Here is a 7,693-nt window from a genome sequence, read left to right as displayed (position 1 = left end):
TGCCAGTCAATAAAGACTAGCACAGAGATACACAGCTGTCGACTCTAAATAGCACTTTAGATCATGGGTTCAAGCCCCTGCAAATAGTTTGCATTAGCATTCATATTTCCTCTCACTATCCAAAAACATGTTTGTTAGGTTCTGGAGAGGTTAATAATGCAATAGACTGTTGAATCAAAGTGTTTCAAAGAACAGAAAGCCGCTTTACTTCACTCTGCTTTTATTCTTATTTTCAACTCTAAATCCCTGACCTTTTAATCAACTCGTATACCACTTAAAATTCAGTCAACTAATAATTTCCATTACAGTTTTATACTTTTTTTTAGTCCAACAAAATCTAGACTAAGGCAAAATGCAATAAAAAGAAGATAAGAAAAAAATAAAACTGCTTTTAAACACTGACATTTATCCAAAACAAACCAATAATAATCCCCATGTGAGAAGTTAAAGCAGAACTAAGTAACTTGTACTTAGCGCTCCCCCTAAAGGTCCCTTTTGGTTATGTCACTGTCGTAAACACTCTGCACCCCCTGCCCCACCCCACAGCTACATGCATACCTTTGCTCTCCCAAGGCAGTAGCAACCAATCACTAGAAAATCTTAATTCAACAGTGACACTAAGGGTGTACTCACACTGGCAACCAGAACCGTTCCTAACCAGCTCTGTGCATGTGTGAAACCATGGGGGGGCCATTGTCTGGCCTGCGTAGGTGTGAACTGCACCACAGGGGGGGTAACGGACCGATGGTCCTGCTAGAAGAGGTGGTCCAAACAGCGTGCCAGACTGGCACGGTTGACCGCGCATGCGCACGCACAACTCGACTCGACCCGCGCGCAAAATGTGATGACGTTGGTACCGCGCCACGCTTTACGGCACATAAACATCCGCTTTCCGCAAAAATAGCGGTGTCAGAAGTGCTCGTTAGCCGATGAAAAGTTCATAGTTGGCGTTACCTGATAAATATGAACAACACCACAGAGAACTCATGGAGGAAGAGGACAACATGACCGTCAGGACTTCTCTTTGATCAGCCGACAGCGGGACAGTAACTGAGTGTAGCAGCTCATCATCAGGTCACATCAGAAATCTACACGTGTCCTGTTCTCAAAATACCAGTAATATGTTACACATTTGCAGCCGTAAAATGTCCCATTTCTATATTTTTTGGTTTATATGGGTTAATATACCAGTAATGTGTTTATATGCATGTTTATATCCTCAAAATTACCATGGAATTTTGGGTTTTACTCGGACCCCTCATCATCACGTCTCTGCAGAAGAAGACCCTCCACTGCACCTCAGCACTTTAACAACTCACTAATTTCATAATTTAAATAAACTATTTCTACCTTTGTTTTTCTGTTTGCATGTCGTTTGCTTTGTATTTAATAAAATGGTTTCTCCAACAGTTGGTTAAATCTACACATCTATACTGTATATAATGCACATGCAGGATGATGTGTAACAATAATCAGTAAAATTAGCAGTAAACACATTTTGTAGAACTAAATATAAGGTTATGCTGTGAACAGAAAGAAAGGAAGACAAGCCAGATAATTCTAAACTTTAGAATATAATACAATCGTAACTTTTAATCATAAATATGATTCTTCTCAAAACAACAAACTTTGATATCTTTGTCACACAATATCTAAGCTTCCAGTGAATAATTTACAAAAAAAAAAAACATTTCAGCTTCTCTGGTGGCGTGTGCAGTGGTTGTTATTATTATTATTATTGTATGAAGCCAACATTACTGCAGCTCTGCACATCATTGTTGTCCTGTTAAAGTATTTTTATACAAAGACTTAAAAACAATCTGAAATTAGTGCTGACTCAAGTAAATCACCTTTATTATGCATTATAACAATCTGTTCCTTAAGTCTCTAAATTATTGAAACAATTAAAAACATCTCCTAAAAAATAAAATTACAGAAAATTAAATAATCATTTAATATACATTTCAATAAATAAGTGCATCCCATGTTGACTCTGAGCTTTATTCTGTCTGTTGTCTGTGGAAGTGATGGGTCTAGATCAGATGATGGAAACTAGGATCAGCTCATGGTTTTAATGTCCAGGGAGGGGCGTGTCCACTCTGTATGGACTTAAAGAAGAAGAAATAAAAGAAGAGTTAGATAATGTCATGTTCATCAAAAGGAAAACTGAAAGTGATGGAGATAAATATGCTCAGATGGACTCACACACACACAGAGTTTAAACAAACACACAAATACTCTGTCCTAAATTGTCTCACACATTAAAAGCATTTATTTACACTTATATTATTGTACACAAAGACTAGCTCCACAAAATCAGAACGACATTTATTGATCCAGAAATTAAACTGATCTTACCTTTATAGGCTCAGTTTCCTCCTTTGTTTTCAAATCCATTTGAACCTCCATTCATGGTGGTTTTTATCGTCAGAGAGAGTCTTTCATTTTTAATAAATCCACCGTTATTTGGTCTGTTTTAATCTCTTTCTTTCTCACTCACTTGGTTATCTCTGTTCCTTGTGTCGATTTCGTCAAAACAAAGCAGCATCTTTAATGTTTCCGTTACGTGTGAGTAAAATTACCGCAATGTACCAACATTGGCTGTAAAGAGCAACTTATTATCTTTCATAAACTGGTGGAATTTCTCCGATAGAACAAATATGAGCAGAGTTACGGTCATTTAAATTAACGTGATGCGTTCAGGGGCCCTGGGAAACCCAGTCCGTGAAAAGAGCACGTGTCTGGGTAAATCTTGGTTTATAGTTACCCTACGCAACAGAAAATATGAAATTAACAGAATGTACTGTCAACAACAAACCCAGAGTCGCTTAATGGTGACGTAACGCCATACGTGTGTCATAAATTAACGTGATGATGTGTTTCTCTGTGGGAACCGAGTTGAGCTGGTGATCACGTCCGTTCTACCGTGTCAGAAAAGGGACAGGGAGGGGGGGATTCCTGCTGTGAGCTTGGAACGGCCCCAGTTGCCAGTGTGAGTACACCCTAAGGGTGCTTTCACACATATAGTCCCATGTGACCCTTTGAACAGTATGAGGAAGAGAGACAAGTAAAATAAATGAATGATGTGGGAGTAATACAGAAGGGAGTGTGGAAATGTGTGTGCTGACAAAGCAGCTCTGAAAAAATGGATGGATGGATGGATAGTTTGATATTTGTGTGTGTGCTGCCTGATGGAGCGCTGGGTTGCTAGTGTGTGCGTGCGTGCCTGTTGCCGTGACGACAATACGTGATTGCTGAGCTGTCACTGCATGGAGTTGCTCCGTTCCTCAGACAAAAGTCTTCTCTGCCTTTTTTTTCCTGGCTCTGCCATGATATAAGTTTGAGAAAAGTGAATTTGTAGACAACGTGTGCAGCCACGGGGCTGGTCATAATCTAGCATTAGTTTGTAGTGGGCTGGGCTTCCGGTTTAGCTAAGCATGGTGTAGGACGCGTGTTGGGGAGCTCCTGCTGAGTGAAATTATTTAGTTGTAAATGGGCACTATTCCTGGTGTTTTTTAAAACCCTAACTGGACTTATCCTCTTCTTCAACCGATGCGCCTGAATTCTCACCGTGAAAATGCCACCAAAAAGCGGTAAAGCAGGAGGCAGCGCTCAGCCTAATCAGTGGCCTGTTGCTAACGTCACCTCCTCGCCTCTGAGTGATTTACCACCCCCGGAGTTGCCCAGCTGCACGCCGCCTCTCAATGCTATAGATACCACAGCACTCAAGGCGGAGCTTCTGGTTGCTCTTCGAAATGAAGTTGTGACTGTATTTCGGGCAGAGCTTCAAGCGGCTTTAAGTGAGAATCTCTCTTCCATTAAGACCGAGCTGCTCGCCTTAAAAACGGAATTATCAGGCAGTATCACTTCTACACAAGCGGAGGTTGCGGGACTAAAAGTCACGGTCACTGAGATGGAGCAGTCCCTTTCCACCTGCACGGACGACATAGTTGTCCTTAAAAATAAGGTCGATCAGCTTTCCAAGGAATACGTGAAGCTTGAAAACAAGTGTGAGGACCTGGAATCTAGAGCCCGCCGTCAGAACATAAGAATTATTGGCGTCCCAGAAGACGACTCTGCTCCCGTATCTCCGATCGGCGTGGCTAAACTACTAATGCAGGCTTTCGACCTGGAAAAGGAGCCGCTGGTGGACAGAGCCCACCGGTCCCTTATGCCTAAACCCAAACCTGGCGACCGTCCCCGCGCGATTGTGGCCAGGCTTCATTATTTCACGGACTGCTCCGACATTCTAAAAAAAGCGAGAGAAAGGCAGCGCATAAACATTCGGGATATGTCCATCTCCGTCTTCCCGGATCACACCACCAAGACAGCACGGGCCCGTGCTGCTTTCAACGACGTCCGTCGCCAGTTACGTGAGATTGAGGGAGTTCGGTTCGGACTGTTACACCCTGCTCGGCTGCGCATAACCCACAGAGGCATGCAGCGAGACTTCACATCACCAGAAGAGGCTAAGTTGTTCATTCAGACGATGACCAAGTAAAGCACGGTTGTTTTTCCAGAGGACATTGTTCGCACTGTTTTCTAGCATGGCTGTAGGTTCCTGGGTGAGTTAATACTTTCATGCACACTGGCTTCCCACGGGAACCGAGCTGAAGGGACATGGTTTAGTTTGTATAACTACAGGCTGCAATAGTTTGTTTATTATATTTACTATGTTATTACCGCTGTGCTGTTGGCAACTTTTACTATACTGTCTATTTGTGATATCCAGAAATTGGGATAATTTAGTTTTGTTTTTTAATTCATTTATTATTATTATTTGTTTATTCTATCTTCTTATTGCCCTACATTTTGCGTTCTGTTAACATTTTACTCATTGCAGGGGTTTCCCCGTTATATTTAGGCTTAAGTTAAATAGCTGTAAGTAGCTCAATAGGAGAATGGCTCCCATTGGAGTCAGCACGGCTGCTCCTATCGTTTGGGGATGGGAACAACTAATGTGCGGGGGTGGGCGGGTGGGTTGGTGTTGTGTCTCTGAATACCTGTGTGTGTGTTTTTTTTATTTTTTATTTTTTATTTTTTTTTATTTATTTATTTATTTTTCTTTTCTCCCCCTCCTCCTCCTCCCCACGGTGCGGTGGGTTGGTCAATTTTTTTTTGATCATCATGTAAATGACCGGTACTAACTTGCATAATTCGGGATCCTGTATTAGATTTCTTAGTTGGAATGTTAAAGGTGTAAATAACCCAGTTAAGCGCTCGAGGATATTTTCCCATTTAAAGCGTTTTGACGTTGATATAGGGTTCCTCCAGGAAACCCACTTGGGTGATAGGGATCAAATAAAACTGAGATGTCCATGGGTTGGAGATATTTTTCACTCAAATTTTAATTCCAAGGCAAGAGGAGTGGCGATTTTGGTCCGCAAAAACATTCAATTAACTGTTTCTAAAATTATAAGTGATAAAAATGGTCGGTACGTGATTGTTGCTGGCACTCTATACCACAAACCAGTTTTATTGGTGAATATTTATGCTCCGAATTTCGACGACCCAAATTTTATGAATAAATTGTTTAGCAACTTACCTTTCTTGGACACACACCTTTTGATAGTGGGAGGTGACTTAAATTGTGTTATTGATCCCTCCCTGGATCGCTCGAATGTGCGCACCCTAACACAATCCCGTATGGCCAAGTCAGTTTCCGACCTTGTGCTCGAGAATGGTTTGGTCGACCCTTGGAGGGTTTGCAACCCTCAAGCCAAAGATTTTTCTTTCTTTTCTCATGCACACCAATCCTATTCTCGTATTGATTACTTTTTTATTGACAACTCTCTTCTTCCTAAAGTTACTTCTTCTGCTTATCATTCGATTGTTATTTCAGACCACGCCCCTCTGACTTTAGACATAAAATTCCTTGACCGGCCGTGCTTTTTTTCGCCCTGGAGGCTTAATCCTCTGCTTTTGTCTGAGGAGGCATTTAATGTATTTATTTCATCTTCATTAGATGATTTTATTAGATTGAATAAAAACGACTCCGTCAGTTTTTCAATTTTATGGGAGTCTTTGAAGGCTTATATTCGTGGACAAATTATTTCATATTCAGCATATTCAGTGAAAATTCGCAAGGCAAAAGTACAAGAGCTTACGGCAAAAATTTTGGACACAGACAGACTAAATTCTGTGAACCCAACCCCTGATTTGTTGAAACAGAGACTTGACTTACAGGCAGAGCTTGATTTCTTAACAACAGTGGATGCAGAACGACTTATACAACGTTCTCGAAGTACCTATTATGAATATGGCGATAAATCGAGCAGATTACTAGCCCATCAGTTAAAAAGACAATCTACTTCTCGATTGATTCCTCAAGTTAGAGACTCAACAGGCTCACTCACATCTGACCCAGCTGTTATTAATACCATTTTTAAATCCTATTACTCCTCTCTTTATCAATCAGAATCTCCATCCGATGCATCAGCAATGAATTCTTTTTTTGATAAGCTTAATTTCCCTACTGTGGGTTTAGATGTAGCAAATGTGTTAGATGCGCCTCTTACTTCGCAAGAAATTACAGCTGCCATTAGATCGATGCAAAGTAACAAAGCCCCAGGTCCCGACGGATTTTGTATTGAGTTTTATAAAAGATTTGTGGATAAGTTAACGCCTCTTCTCATTTCAATGTATAATGAGTCTCTTGAACTTGGTTTACTGCCTCCGACTCTGACCCAGGCCTCCATAACTCTACTTTTAAAGAAGGACAAGGACCCTGCTTCTTGTGCCTCTTATAGGCCCCTGTCTTTGTTAAATGTTGATGTCAAAATTTTAGCCAAAGTCCTGGCCATGCGCCTCGAGAAGATTCTTCCTACTATTATTTCAGAAGAACAAAATGGTTTTATCAAAGGGCGTCAGCTGTTTTATAATATCCGCACTCTTTTCGATGTAATTTTTTCTGTAAACTCTTCCTTAGTCCCTGAAGTGGTCATCTCAACTGATGCAGAGAAAGCATTCGACCGTGTAGAGTGGAATTATATGTTTGCGGTACTTAATAAATTCGGATTAGGTAATAGATTTATATCTTGGATTCGCCTTCTCTACACTTCACCCCAGGCTAGTATTCACACAAACAATACTTATTCTGACTATTTTACACTTTCACGTGGTACCAGACAAGGATGTCCTTTGTCCCCACTACTTTTCGCGCTGGCCATTGAACCCCTGTCAATTGCCTTAAAATCCCTCCCCATTTACCGCGGGGTTTCTCGGTCTGATATTGAACTTAAGGTATCACTTTATGCAGATGACCTGCTCCTTTATGTCTCAGACCCACTGTCTAGTATAGCATCTATTTTGGATTTACTTCAAAGGTTTGGCTCCTTCTCCGGCTATAAAGTTAATTTTCTTAAAAGTGAATGTTATCCCATAAACCAATCTGCATTATCACTTAAACAATCTGACATTCCTTTTAAATTGAGTGTGACGGGATTCAGGTATCTGGGGATTAATGTCACCCGCACTCTACCTTCACTTTTTGCCTCTAATTTCTCCCCCTTGTTGGCCCAGGTCAAGGCTGATTTACAGAGGTGGAACTCCTTGCCTTTGTCTTTGATAGGTAGAATTAATGTAATTAAAATGTCTGTGCTGCCCAAATTTCTTTTTTTATTTCAATGTGCACCTGTATTTCTAACCAAAAAATTTTTCAAATCACTTGACCAATGTATTTCTACCTTTTTGT

Source organism: Gouania willdenowi, chromosome 8 (assembly GCF_900634775.1).
Source record: "Gouania willdenowi chromosome 8, fGouWil2.1, whole genome shotgun sequence".
Classification (NCBI taxonomy): Eukaryota; Metazoa; Chordata; class Actinopteri; order Blenniiformes; family Gobiesocidae; genus Gouania; species Gouania willdenowi.
This window is presented reverse-complemented; position numbering follows the sequence as displayed.